The sequence below is a fragment of the Arachis stenosperma genome, chromosome 6 (genome assembly GCF_014773155.1).
Source record: "Arachis stenosperma cultivar V10309 chromosome 6, arast.V10309.gnm1.PFL2, whole genome shotgun sequence".
NCBI lineage: Eukaryota > Viridiplantae > Streptophyta > Magnoliopsida > Fabales > Fabaceae > Arachis > Arachis stenosperma.
Window position 1 is genome coordinate 60943170 of NC_080382.1, and position 15787 is coordinate 60958956.

Below are 15787 nucleotides of genomic sequence, written 5' to 3' on the forward strand. Positions count from 1 at the left end.
GTCCGGCGTAGTGGTGGGTGGTTGCAGAGAGTGCGAGCAAGAGGTGCAGGAGAGGGGAGAGTGAACTGGTGGACGAAATTGTGATCTATAGTCTTTGTACTTGTATAAAATTTAATAATTGGCTCTATTTGAATTCACAACTCCGTTCAACTAACCAGCAAGTGTACTGGGTCGTCCAAGTAATAAACCTTACGCGAGTAAGGGTCGATCCCACAGAGATTGTTGGTATGAAGCAAGTTAAGGTCACCTTGTAAATCTCAGTTAGGCAGATTAAATAGTTTTGGTTTTCGAAAATTAATAGTAAAAAGAAAATAAAAGGGATAGAAATACTTATGTAAATCAAGAGTGGGAATTTCAGATAAGCGTATGGAGATGCTGTGCTCCTATTGAAACTCTGCTTCACTATTCGCTCTTCCAATCCTTCTTACTCCTTTCCATGGCAAGCTGTATGTAGGGCATCACTATCATCAATGGCTACTTTTAATCCTCTCAGGAAAATGGTCCTATGCGCTGTCACTGCACGGCTAATCGTCTGGAGGCATCACCCTTGGTTGATAGCTACATCCCATCCTCTCAGTGAAAATGGTCCAAATGCTCTGTCACAGCACCGCTAATCATCTGTCGGTTCTCAATCAGGTTGGAGTAGAATCCATTGATTCTTTTGCGTCTGTCACTAATGCCCAGCCTTCAGGAGTTTGAAGCTCTTCACAGTCATTCAATACCGGAATCCTACTCGGAATACCACAGACAAGGTTAGACTTTCCGGATTCCCAGGATCCTACTCGGAATATCACAGACAAGGTTATACCATGAAGATTCTATTGGGAAATCTAAGAGATATGCGCCCGGCCTAAGGTAGAACGGAAGTGATTGTTGATGACAAGTCATCATATACCCATTTTTCAAGCTAATTTCACTTGTTTTGTTAGCATTTATGCACTTTCTTGCATCCTAAGTAAGTGATTTGGAGTGAAAAAGCATAACTTCTCTAAATCAAGCAACCACCATGAAATTAATGTTAAATCATTAGGTTTAAGCTAATTTTAATTGCATTTTAATTGATTTATAAGCCTCTTGAATTTAGTGATACTTTGAGTGGTTGTTTTGGTTTATTGTAGGTGAAGAAAAGAAAAGAAAATGAAAAGCGTGGCCTAAAAAGTGTAACACAAGAAAAGGAAAGCGTGGCCAGAAAGGAGAGAAGCGTGCCGCATTGAAATGGGGGAAGCAACATTGCCCTCCACAAGGGCATACTGCCCTCTAGGAGGGCAACATTAGGTGACCAAGCAAAGGAAGGAAATTCTGCCCTGCCCACTCCAAGGGCAGAGCACAAAATGTGCCTTGGAACCAAGAGAAAGAAAACCTTGCCCTGCCCTTGTGGAGGGCAGAATCGGGCTCTACAAGGAAGAAATTCAACAAAAAAACATCACCCATGCATGCCACAAGGTTCGAACAAAGAACCATGAGGAAGCCAAGCTCTAAGACCCATTGCCGTACCAAGAAATCAAGAAAATTAATGAAGCGTGTGTATCCGCCCAGGTTCGAACTCGAGACGTGAACAAAGGAACATTGCCCTGCCCTTGGCGCGGGCAGGGCAGCATTTGAAGTGGCGCACCAAGAAGCAAAACGCGCGCACCGAGTTTTGTTCCTGGCAGCACCAACCGCGCGCACCAACGTCCCTGGCGCATCAAACCTTTCCTGCCCTGCCCTTGGCGCGGGCAGGGCAGCGTCCCACGCACCAACGCGCATCGCGCGCAACCTTGGCCGCACCAACTCGCACATGGCCGCACCAAATCCACGCACCAAGCTTCAATTTTCTGCCCTGCCCTCCACAAGGGCAGGGCAGCCTCCTGGGAGTGAATTTTCATGGGCCGAAAATTCAAACTAAAATCCCATTTTAATTCATTTCTTCACAAAATCAAAAGCCCATCCAAATCCCAAAATCCGAGAATAGAAAGTGTATAAATAGGAGTTAGTTTGATGTAATTAGGACTTTTATGCTCACTTTTGAATTTTTACTTTCACCTTGGCTTTTGAATTTTTACTTTCACCTTCCTTTGGAGCTTTGACTCTCTTGCAATTGTTCTTGAGAGAATTGGCCGAGCACTAAGAGGATTAAGGGAGAATTGACTGATCTCCTTCCTCATTCTTACTTGGGCAATTCTACTCTTGTGTTTCTGAGTTTTGGGTGTGTGAAATTGGGGAAATTCTGTCCCAATTCCCATTCAAACTCTTTTCAAATTATTTTCTGCATAATTCAATTTCAATTCTGTTCTTCTATTGCTTCTTCTTTAAATTTTTTGTCAATTGCTTTGATAACTCAGATCTGGGAAGGAAATTGAGTTTTAGGCTCTGCTACCTAAGCTCTTGAGTCCTGAGATCATAATTCACTTTGGGTTCCTCTGTGAACCTCTTCTGCACTTTATATTCTTTCTGTTTGAATGCTTATTGCTTCTAATTCAATTTCTGTTCAATCAATTGTTGCAATTTACTTTTTCTTTGCCTAGATCCTGCAATCCCATTCCTCAACCCCCTTTTACATTCAAGCAATTTATCTTTCTTGCCATTTAAGTTACTGCAATTTAAGTTTCTTGCACTTTAAGTTTCAGTCATTTAATTCCTTGTTCTTTAAGTTTCTGCAAATTTACTTTCCTGCTCTTTAATTTACTGCACTTCTCCCTTCTCCCTCTACATTTATTGTCATTTACTTCTTGTTAAACACAAATCACTCAACCAAAACTTGATTCGCTTGACTAAATCACCCACTAAACTAAAATTGCTCAATCCTTCAATCCCTGTGGGATCGACCTCACTCATGTGAGTTATTATTACTTGATGCGACCCGGTACACTTGCCGGTGAGTTTTGTGTTGGATCGTTTTCCACACATCAAGTTTTTGGCGCCGTTGCCGGGGATTGAAATAGATTGACAATGATTAAGTGAAGTGGAGGTCTAGATTAAGCACTTTTTCTTTTCTGTTATTCTAATTCTTACTAACACACTAACTGTTTGAATTTTTGCTTAAACTAACTAAAACCTCATTCTAGCAATAGATTGAAGTTTTGTTAATTCTCTGGGTCTGTGTGTTTATTGTTGTGTGTTTGTATGTCAGGTATAGGAAGATCTTCCCCTATTATCTCAGAAATTGATCAAAGGACTCTTCGGAGAATAAGAAGAGCTGAAAGAGGGAAGAACATTGTTGGAGAAGAAGAATCTGAGGAGGAATTCCAAGACATGGAAGGAGATACCAATCAACCAGGAGAAGGAGCCAACAATAATCAACAACAGAGAAGAGTCTTGGCTTCATACACATTTGCAAATGCAAGGCATTGTGGGAGTAGCATTCTTCCTCCCAATGTCAATGCAAACAATTTTGAACTCAAGCCACAACTCATCACTCTGGTTCAAAACAATTGTTCTTTTGGAGGAGGGCCTTTGGAGGATCCAAATCAACATTTGTCTACCTTCTTGAGAATCTGTGACACAGTGAAAACAAATGGTGTACCTCCTGATAGCTATAAGTTGCTGCTCTTCCCATTCTCTCTCAGAGATAAAGCCACTCAATGGCTAGAGACCTTTCCAAAAGAAAGCATCAACAACTGGGATGACTTGGTGAGCAAGTTCCTTGCCAAATTTTATCCCCCTCAAAGAATCCTAAGGTTGAAGACTGAGGTTCAAACGTTCACTCAATTAGAGGCCGAGAACTTATATGAAGCATGGGAAAGATATAAGGCTCTATTAAGGAAGTGTCCACCAGAGATGTTCACTGAGTGGACAAGTTGCAAAACTTCTATGAGGGACTCACTCTTAAAGCCCAAGAAGCTCTTGATCACTCTGCAGGAGGATCCTTGCAACTCATGAAAACCACAGAGGAAGCTCGAAACCTCATTGATATGGTGGCCAACAACCAATATTTCTTTGCTCATCAAAGACAACGCCAACCATCACAAAGAAGAGGAGTAATGGAGTTGGAAGGAGTTGATTCAATTCTAGCTCAGAACAAGATGATGCAGCAGCAGATTCAACAACAATTTGAGCAAATGGCTAAGAGAATTGATGGCTTGCAAGTGGCAGCAGTGAGCACCACAAGCCAACCTCCAACCACTTGGGTGCAAAGTGAAGAAACTCAAGAAGAGCAACAACAAGAGCAGGTCCAATACATGCACAACCAAAATCCTGGAACAAATGAAGTTTATGGTGATACTTACAATCCATCTTGGAAGAACCATCCCAACCTCAGATGGGGAGACAACCATAATCAAAACCAACAACAATGGCAAAGAAACACAGGCCAGAACAATTGGAAAAACACAAACCACAACACCCAGCCAAACACTAACCAAAACTCATACAGAAAACCACAAAACAACTACCCAAATTCTAACCAATACCCACCCAATAACCACCCAACCAACCAAAACACTTATATTCATCCATCAACACCCCAAACTCAACCCATCTCACAAGATTCACAGAGAATCACCAATCTAGAGCTGCTCATGGAGAAACTAATGAAGAGCCAAGAATTGACAACCAAGAATCAAGAAGCCTCCATGAAGAACCTAGAGAGGCAGATTGGACAAATCTCCAAGAAGATTTCTGTTGAAAAACCATCAAGTTCACTACCTAGTGACACCATTCCCAACCCAAAGGAAGAATGCAAGGTCGTGCAACTAAGAAGTGGAAAAGTGTTAGTGGATGTTAACCAAGGAGCAACAAAGAAGCTTATGGAGAATGACACTGAGCCAACAAAGACTGATGAAGCCATCAACAAAGACATGATAAGCAAGAATGCTCCAGAAAAACTCACAGAGGAAGACAACAAACCACAGGATTTGAAGAAAGGAAAGAAGATCTTGGAGGAACCAGTTCCAAAACAACATCAAGTGGAGAAGAGCTCAACACCACCATTGCCTTATCCACAAAGATTTCACAAGGAAACAAAGGATCGGCATTTCCACAAATTTCTTGAGACCTTTAAGAAGTTGGAAATCAACATACCTCTGGCTGAGGCATTGGAACAAATGCCTTTGTATGCCAAGTTTCTAAAGGAGCTCATTAACAAGAAGAGACAGTGGAATGAGAAGGAAACGGTGATGCTTAGTGAAGAATGTAGTGCACTCATTAAAAAAGGACTCCCTCCCAAGCTTGAAGACCCTGGAGGTTTCTTCTTACCATGCACCATTGGAAACCTGTTCATTAACAAAGGGATGTGCGATCTAGGAGCAAGCATAAATCTAATCCCATATTCTCTAGTGAAAAAGCTTGGTATAGAGGAGGTGAAACCAACACAGATGTCCTTGGAATTGGTGGACCAATCAATAGTATATCCTAAGGGGCTGATTGAGAACCTTTTGGTTAAGGTTGACAGGTTTATCTATCCAGCAGATTTTGTAATCCTAGATTCTTCAGAACATGGAAATGACTCCATAATACTTGGTCGACCATTTTTGGCCACTGCTAGAGCCATTGTGGACATAGAGCAAGGAGAGCTAACCCTCAGGATGCATGAGGAGAGCATCATCATGAAAGTCTTCCCAGAATTACAAAAGAATGAAGAAACAAGCAAAATGAGTGATGATCTCCTTCCAAAGCAATCAACTGACAAGGAAGTGGAAAAGAAAAACAAACAGATGCAAGAAGAAAAAGGGATTCACAAGGAAGCAGGGGTGATTAGCAAGAAGGAAGGCATCACAACTCAAGTAACTGTCAAGAAAGGAAGATCAACAAGCAAGAAAAAGATGAAGAATAAGAAAAAGGCTCACAAAGGGTGGAAGAACAAGAAAATCCCAACTGAAGGATTTTCTAAAGGTAATAAGGTGCAACTAGTATACCAACAGCAAGGAGCAGAAGATTATTACACTGTCAACCAAATACTTTCTCTTGAGCATATGGAAATTGAGCATCAAAGCACACAGAGAAAGCTGACAGTGAGAGGTGACAAGTTGAGACATCACCAACATCAACCACCTTAAAGGGAGGTCAATGTCAAGATAATGACAATAAAAGAGCGCTTCATGGGAGGCAACCCATGGTTTAAGATTTCTGTCTTCTCTTTCATTTAATAAGCTAGGATTCCTCTGAATATGATTGTGAATTTTCATGCCTGGTAAATGCATACATCATTTTAAAGCACATGTCAAACTTCTAAGTTTGGTGTCCCTTAAGGCACACTTAATTTTTGCTTTTCAAAAAAAGAGAGGGAGTTATTCTTAGAACATATGCATAATTCTTCTTGAGGAAGCATATGACCAAACACTAAGTTTGGTGTCTGCATGTGTAACAACGTTCAGAGGATCATTTCCCAATCATAGATTCAAAACCATATACAAAGGGATCATGCACCAGTCTTTTAAAATGCATCAATTGTGAAGAATGGTTTGCATTGCTAAGCCATCCCCTAAATAAAAGATAAGTTTGGTGTTCACCAACCTTTAACATCTTTAATTAAGGGACACAATTGACCATGAAAATATTTTTCATAATAATAAACAAAACAAAACAATTCTTTTTCATTTAATACAAATTAATTGCCAACGGCCATATTAATGATCTAAGGCTAGCTATCTTGATTCTTGCAGGAGAAAAAGATTAAGACAAAACTCAAGGAGGGGCCACGGCTAGGAGGAGTTATGTGAGGAAGGTCACATGTGCCTAGGAGAACGTGTTCATGGGAAACAAAATCTGCATGCATGCATCCTTGGACACTTAAATACATGCAGCCAATGGGAGGAGGATCCTCGTCAAGCCTCAACCATGCATGCAGGCCGTCCATTCCATGAGTTCATGAGATGACCAAGTCAATCTCAGCCCTTCATGAGCACAAACGGATTCTTCATACATTCATTCATTGTGGTTTTGTTGAGAAGCTTGAAGACTTGGTCTATAAGTAGCCGTTGGCACCAACACGGCATACACATTCTCATTCAAGCAACTTTCATATGAAAACCATACTCTCTTCTACTTTCAAAGCCAACATAATTCCCTTACCTCACAACAGAACCGAACCAAAACTCTTCCCAAACACAACACACATTTCTTCTACTCTTACTTTCTCTTTCTTCTTACCTCAAATCTGATGGCTTCTTCAAGTTCAAAAAGAAGGCCAGGAAAAGAACCTATGGTAACCGAACCTCCAGCCTTTAATGCAACCAAGTTTAGATCCCAATTCCATGAAGGGAGATATCATAGGTTCATGGAGGCAAAGAATGTCATCTATGAGAAAGGCCTTGATTTGAGGGAAGGAGAATACCCCATTATGAGGCAAATTACTAGAGAAAGAAGGTGGGAACTCTTGTGTGCTCCTCTGACTGACATCAGTGTAGTAATGATTAGGGAGTTCTATGCAAATGCTGCAAAAGAAAACAAAAATAGTGCTCCCTACACAAGTTATGTCAGAGGGGTTGAAGTGAGTTTTAGCCTAGCTGCTATCACAAGAGCTCTCAAGTTGCGAACCATAACTTATCCAGAGCTTAGTTATGAGGCTAGGTTGCAACGGAAAAATAATCCTGATGAAATTCTGCAGGGGTTATGCATGGAGAACACTGATTGGGAAAGAGATTCAAAGGGAGTTCCAAGTCACATAAGGAGGATAAATCTTACTCCTGTGGCTAAGGGATGGTATGAAATAGTAAGGAGATCTATCCTTCCTACTGGAAATGCATCTTGGGTCACAATCAAAAGAGCACTCTTGACATACTGCATCTTGCATGGAGGTGAGATCAACATTGCACAACTCATAGCTGACAGTATTCAAGAAATGGCCAATAGCACAAGCAAATCAAAAGGTCTTGGGCATCCAAGCACCATCCAAAGGCTATGTAACAGAGCTAATGTAGTTTTTGAAGATGAGGACACAACAAAAGTGAAAGTAGGAAAAGGAATTACCAAGAAGAGCATGGAGGGAATTAATGAAGAAGAAGACCAAGAAGGGGTAGTAGCTCCTAGACAAAGGAGATCACAAAGAGAGGAAGGACGAAATCAAGTTTATGATGCCATTGATATGAGCCAATTGCAAAGATCAATTGAAGAACTATCTCAGCAACTCATGCAGGCTCAACAAGGCCAAAATCAAGGGGGCCTAGCGCAATATCTAGAGCCCCACCCTGAATTTATGGAGCAATTCTTGAAAGAAAAAGAAGAACGAGAAGCTTGGCAGCATCAAATGGAGGAGAAACAAGAGAGATGGCAACAACAAATGATGACTCAGCAGCAAGAATTTCAAGCACAGATTCTTGAAGGACAAAAAGAACAATACAAAGAATTCAAGGAATCATATGATAAGTTGTATTTTAGTCAAGCTAAAGCAGAGGAATATAGTCACAACCTATATCAATGGAAGAATGTTCATCATACCATGGGAGAAGTTAGACACGCACAAAGAATGGAGTATGATGAAAACATGCAAGCAAGGTTGGAGTACTTGACCCACAATTTGCCAAAACTCAATCCTGAGATCAAGCCATTTGAATAATGCCCTGAATTCTTAGCCAAGCAACAAGCAAGATCTCATCAATACACTGAGTCAACCTTTCAAAGATTGGAAGATTTTGGGCTCAAAGGACTCTTAGATTCTGTTTGGGGTAGAAGATGTCCTGGTGAAGAGATTCGAGATTACTCCAAGACAGGGAAGAGAAAGAAGAAGAAGGGAGAATCAAGCAGCAGCCATGACCATTAGAAGGTGGCAAAGTTCCTTCATACTTCTTCTTTCATGTCTCTAATAAGGAGATGCATGTCTGAAACATGATATGCCTCCATCATTTATTTCTTTTACTTTATGCATTATCTGTTCTTTGCTTTTCATTTTAGTTAGTTAATAAATAGCTAGAAAAATGATAAGTCTGCATAATGCTAGTATCCATCACTTAGCTTAAAAATTGTTTTGTTTCCCATATGCTTAAATAAAAGATTTTGGTTTGAATTGAAAAGTGAAATATCCAATGTTGCATAAGTATGAATGGAAGTTGGTGGTGGTACATGTGTTTGATTAAATGCATAACTCATGAAATAATTGTTGCATAATATCATTCTCATTCAATTGTGAGTTAGCTTGCTGTTATAAAAACTCCTATCAATAACGAAACAACCCTTGGTAACAAAAAACAGAAAGAAAAAAAAAGAAAGAAAAAGCCAAAATGGCAAGAAAAACAAAGAATAAAGGTTGGACACCAATAGCTTGGACCCTAGGACATATGCCTGTGGTGTTCTTGTACTAAGATCTGCTTGGATGAGTAAATTCTAAGGGGTATTTTAAAACCCGCTCACTTAGATCAACTGATTTGGGATGGCCAATTGAAAATCCACAATAAAGAGCAACTTAGATACAAAACATTTAGTTATCCAAAGAGATGCTGGGCATCAATGATCCTAGGAAGAATTAGTGAGCCATGTGTCTGTGGTGGAAAGATGTTGAGCAAAAGAAAAGAAAATAAAGCCAAAGGCTATGCTGCAACATTTAACACCAAACCTCTTAAAGAATAATAAGCTTGATAAGCATTGTAAGCCAAGAAAAGTTAGCAAAGGTGGAATCAAAAAGTGAGTCATCTAACAGCAAGTTTAGCAAGCCTTTGAAGAAAGATATGCATTATGTAACAGTAACAATAATTGAGTTGTCATTGTCTGCATAAATGCCCCATAGATTGAAGTTCTGCTATCTGCATAATAAGGATGTGTATTCTTTTCTTATTCATTTCATTTACTCTTAGTTTTGATGCTTGCTTGGGGACAAGTAAGGTTTAAGTTTGGTGTTGTGATGACAAGTCATCATATACCCATTTTTCAAGCTAATTTCACTTGTTTTGTTAGCATTTATGCACTTTCTTGCATCCTAAGTAAGTGATTTGGAGTGAAAAAGCATAACTTCTCTAAATCAAGCAACCACCATGAAATTAATGTTAAATCATTAGGTTTAAGCTAATTTTAATTGCATTTTAATTGATTTATAAGCCTCTTGAATTTAGTGATACTTTGAGTGGTTGTTTTGGTTTATTGTAGGTGAAGAAAAGAAAAGAAAATGAAAAGCGTGGCCTAAAAAGTGTAACACAAGAAAAGGAAAGCGTGGCCAGAAAGGAGAGAAGCGTGCCGCATTGAAATGGGGGAAGCAACATTGCCCTCCACAAGGGCACACTGCCCTCTAGGAGGGCAACATTAGGTGACCAAGCAAAGGAAGGAAATTCTGCCCTGCCCACTCCAAGGGTAGAGCACAAAATGTGCCTTGGAACCAAGAGAAAGAAAACCTTGCCCTGCCCTTGTGGAGGGCAGAATCGGGCTCTACAAGGAAGAAATTCAACAAAAAAACATCACCCATGCATGCCACAAGGTTCGAACAAAGAACCATGAGGAAGCCAAGCTCTAAGACCCATTGCCGTACCAAGAAATCAAGAAAATTAATGAAGCGTGTGTATCCGCCCAGGTTCGAACTCGAGACGTGAACAAAGGAACATTGCCCTGCCCTTGGCGCGGGCAGGGCAGCATTTGAAGTGGCGCACCAAGAAGCAAAACGCGCGCACCAAGTTTTGTTCCTGGCAGCACCAACCGCGCGCACCAACGTCCCTGGCGCATCAAACCTTTCCTGCCCTGCCCTTGGCGCGGGCAGGGCAGCGTCCCACGCACCAACGCGCATCGCGCGCAACCTTGGTCGCACCAACTCGCACATGGCCGCACCAAATCCACGCTCCAAGCTTCAATTTTCTGCCCTGCCCTCCACAAGGGCAGGGCAGCCTCCTGGGAGTGAATTTTCATGGGCCGAAAATTCAAACTAAAATCCCATTTTAATTCATTTCTTCACAAAATCAAAAGCCCATCCAAATCCCAAAATCCGAGAATAGAAAGTGTATAAATAGGAGTTAGTTTGATGTAATTAGGACTTTTATGCTCACTTTGAATTTTTACTTTCACCTTGGCTTTTGAATTTTACTTTCACCTTCCTTTGGAGCTTTGACTCTCTTGCAATTGTTCTTGAGAGAATTGGCCGAGCACTAAGAGGATTAAGGGAGAATTGACTGATCTCCTTCCTCATTCTTACTTGGGCAATTCTACTCTTGTGTTTCTGAGTTTTGGGTGTGTGAAATTGGGGAAATTCTGTCCCAATTCCCATTCAAACTCTTTTCAAATTGTTTTCTGCATAATTCAATTTCAATTCTGTTCTTCTATTGCTTCTTCTTTAAATTTTCTGTCAATTGCTTTGATAACTCAGATCTGGGAAGGAAATTGAGTTTTAGGCTCTGCTACCTAAGCTCTTGAGTCCTGAGATCATAATTCACTTTGGGTTCCTCTGTGAACCTCTTCTGCACTTTATATTCTTTCTGTTTGAATGCTTATTGCTTCTAATTCAATTTCTGTTCAATCAATTGTTGCAATTTACTTTTTCTTTGCCTAGATCCTGCAATCCCATTCCTCAACCCCCTTTTACATTCAAGCAATTTATCTTTCTTGCCATTTAAGTTACTGCAATTTAAGTTTCTTGCACTTTAAGTTTCAGTCATTTAATTCCTTGTTCTTTAAGTTTCTACAAATTTACTTTCCTGCTCTTTAATTTACTGCACTTCTCCCTTCTCCCTCTACATTTATTGTCATTTACTTCTTGTTAAACACAAATCACTCAACCAAAACTTGATTTGCTTGACTAAATCACCCACTAAACTAAAATTGCTCAATCCTTCAATCCATGTGGGATCGACCTCACTCATGTGAGTTATTATTACTTGATGCGACCCGGTACACTTGCCGGTGAGTTTTGTGTTGGATCGTTTTCCACACATCAGTTGTCAATCACGCGCGTTCATAAGTGAGAATGATGATGAGTGTCACGGATCATCACATTCATCAAAGTGTTGTGCAACGTATATCTTGGAATAAGAATAAAAGAGAATTGAATATAAAGTAATAGTAATTGTATTGAAACTTGAGGTACAGCAGAGCTCCACACCCTTAATCTATGTTGTGCAGAAACTCCACTGTTGAAAATACATAAGTAAAAGGTTCAGGCATGGCCGAATGGCCAGCCCCATGATCTGAGAACTAAACGTCCCAAGATGTCTAATACTATAGTAAAAAGTCCTATTTATAATAAACTAGCTCCTAGGGTTTACATGAGTAAGTAATTGATGCATAAATCCACTTCCGGGGCCCACTTGGTGTATGTTTGGGCTGAGCTTGATCTATCCACGAGCTGAGGCTTCTCTTGGAGTTGAACTCCAAGTTATGACGTGTTTTGGGCGTTCAACTCCGGATCATGACATTTTTCTGGCGTTCAACTCCAGACAGCAGCATGTACTTGGCGTTCAACGCCAAGTTACGTCATCAATTTCCGAATAAAGTATGGACTATTATATATTGCTGGAAAGCCCTGGATGTCTACTTTCCAACGCCGTTGAGAGAGCGCCATTTGGAGTTCTGTAGCTCCAGAAAATCCATTTCGAGTGCAGGGAGGTCAGATTCCAACAGCATCAGCAGTCCTTTTGTCAGCCTTTTTTAGAGTTTTGCTCAAGTCCCTCAATTTCAGCCAAAAATTACCTGAAATAACAAAAAAACACACAAACTCATATTAAAGTCCAGAAATGTGAATTTAACATAAAAACTAATGAAAACATCCCTAAAAGTAGCTTGAACTTACTAAAAACCACCTAAAAACAATGCCAAAAAGCGTATAAATTATCCGCTCATCACAACACCAAACTTAAATTGTTGCTTGTCCCCAAGCAACTGAAAATCAATTAGGACAAAAAGAAGAGAATATACTATAAATTCCAGAATATCAATGAATATTAATTATAATTAGATGAGCGGGACTTGTAGCTTTTTGCTTCTGAACAGTTTTGGCATCTCACTTTTTCCTTTGAAATTTAGAATGATTGGCTTCTCTAGGAACCTAGAATTTCGGATAGTGTTATTGACTTTCCTAATTAAGTATGTTGATTCTTGAACACAGCTACTTATGAGTCTTGGCCGTGGCCCTAAGCACTTTGTTTTCCAGTATTACCACCGGATACATAAATGCCACAGACACATAACTGGGTGAACCTTTTCAGATTGTGACTTAGCTTTGCTAGAGTCCCCAGTTAGAGGTGTCCAGAGCTCTTAAGCACACTCTTTTTGCTTTGGATCACGACTTTAACCACTTAGTCTCAAGCTTTTCACTTGGACCTTCATGACACAAGCACATGGTTAGGGACAGCTTGATTTAGCCGCTTAGGCCTGGATTTTATTTCCTTGGGCCCTCCTATCCATTGATGCTCAAAGCCTTGGATCCTTTTTACCCTTGCCTTTTGGTTTTAAGGGCTATTGGCTTTTTCTGCTTGCTTTTTCTTTTTCTTTCTATTTTTTTCGCCATATATTTTTTTTTCGCAAGCTTCTTCTTGTTCACTGCTTTTTCTTGCTTCAAGAATCAATTTCATGATTTTTCAGATCATCAATAACATTTCTCTTTGTTCATCATTCTTTCAAGAGCCAACAATTTTAACATTCATAAACAACAAGATAAAAAAATATGCACTGTTCAAGCATTCATTCAGAAAATAAAAGTATTGTCACCACATCAATATAATTAAACTAAATTCAAGGATAAATTCGAAATTCATGTACTTCTTGTTCTTTTGAATTAAAACATTTTTCTTTTAAGAGAGGTGAAGGATTAATGGAATTTATTCATAGCTTTAAGACATGGTTTACTACATACTAATGATCATGAAATAAAGACACAACATAAATAAGCACAACATTAAAAACCGAAAAGCAGAAAGAAATAAGAACAAGGAATGAATCCACCTGAGTGAGGGTGGCGCCTTCTTGAAGGTCCAATGGTGCTCTTTGAGCTCCTCTATGTCTCTTCCTTGCTTCTGTTGAATGATTCCCAGTAATTTTGGTGTTCCTACCCTTAGTTGCTTCCAATATTTGTATGGAGGACAATTTATCCCCTGAGGTATCTCAGGGATCTCTTGATTTGCAGCCACATGTTCTACCACTGAGCTATAAACCCTTTACATGAGTCTTTCCATCTCCCATGACTCAGAGGTGGAAGCTTTTGTCTTCCCTTTTTTTTGGATGTCTCTGGCCTTAGGTGCCATTAATGGTTATGGAAAAGCAAAAAGCTATGCTTTTACCACACCAAACTTAGAAAATTGCTCGCCCTCGAGCAAGAGAAGAAAGAAGAGATGAAGAAGAAGAAGAAGATATGGAGGAGATGGAGGCACGTGTGTAGTCGGCTATATGGGTGGGTTTGGGTGGGAAAGAGTTTTGAATTTTGAGGGTGGGTGGGGTTTATGGGGAAGAGTGGATAGAGGTGAGTGGTGAATGAAAAACAGAAGGGATGACCATGAATTGAGAGAGAGAGGGCGAGGTAGGTGGATCCTGTGAGGTCCACAGATCCTGAGGTGTCAAGGAATTCCATCCCTGCACCAAATAGGCATGTAAAATGCCTTTACACACCATTTTGGCGTTTAAACGCCCATTGGTGCACATTCTGGGCGTTCAACGCCCATGTAAAGCATGTTTCTGGCGTTGAACGCCAGTTTCATGCTTGTTACTGGCGTTCAGCGCCAGCTTTTCTTCTCCAGGCACATTCCTGGCGTTCAGCGCCAGAATGTTGCTTGTTTCTGGCGTTCAGCGCCAGAATGGTGCTCTGTTCTGGCGTTGAACGCCGGCCAGATGCATCTTACTGGCGTTGAACGCCGGCCTGTGCGTCCTCCAGGGTGTGATTTTTTTTCTTCTGCTGTTTTTGATTCTGTTTTTAATTTTTATGATTTTTTCGTGACTCCTCATGATCATGTACCTAATAAAACACAAAATAACAATAAAATAAAAATTAGATAAATAAAATTGGGTTGCCTCCCAACAAGCGCTTCTTTAATGTCAATAGCTTGACAGTGGCTCTCATGGAGCCACAAGGTGATCAGGTCAATGTTGTATAGTCCTAACACCAAACTTAGAGTTTGGATATGGGATCTTAACACCAAACTTAGAGTTTGGTTGTGGCCTCACAACACCAAACTTAGAGTTTGACTGTGGGGGCTCTTCTTGACTCTGAACTGAGAGAAGCTCTTCATGCTTACTCTCTTTTGTCACAGAGGGATGGCCATGTGCCTTAAACACAAGGTAGTCCCCATTCAATTGAATGACTAATTCACCTCTGTTGACATCTATCACAGCTTCTGCTGTGGCTAGGAAAGGTCTTCCAAGGATGATGCAATCATCCTCTTCCTTCCTAGTATCTAAGATTATGAAATCAGCAGGGATGTAAAGGCCTTCAACCTTTACTAACACATCCTCTACTATTCCATAAGCTTGTCTCAATGACTTGTCTGCCAATTGTAATGAGAACAAGGCAGGCTGTACCTCAATGATCCCCAGCTTCTCCATTACAGAGAGTGGCATAAGATTTATCCCTGACCCCAGATCACATAGAGCTTTTTCAAAGGTCATGGTGCCTATGGTACAAGGTATTAGGAACTTGCCAGGATCTTGTTTCTTTTGAGGTAGAGTTTTCTGAATCCAGGTATCCAGTTCACTAATGAGCAAGGGAGGTTCACTTTCCCAAGTCTCATTACCAAACAACTTGGCATTCAGCTTCATGATAGCTCCTAAATATTGAGCAACTTGCTCTCCAGTCACATCTTCGTCCTCTTCAGAGGAAGAATAGTCTTCAGAGCTCATGAATGGCAGAAGGAGATTTAATGGAATCTCTATGGTCTCTATATGAGCCTCAGATTCCTTTGGATCCTTAATAGGAAACTCCTTCTTGCTTGAGGGACGTCCCAGGAGGTCTTCCTCACTAGGCTTTTCGTCCTCTTCCTCC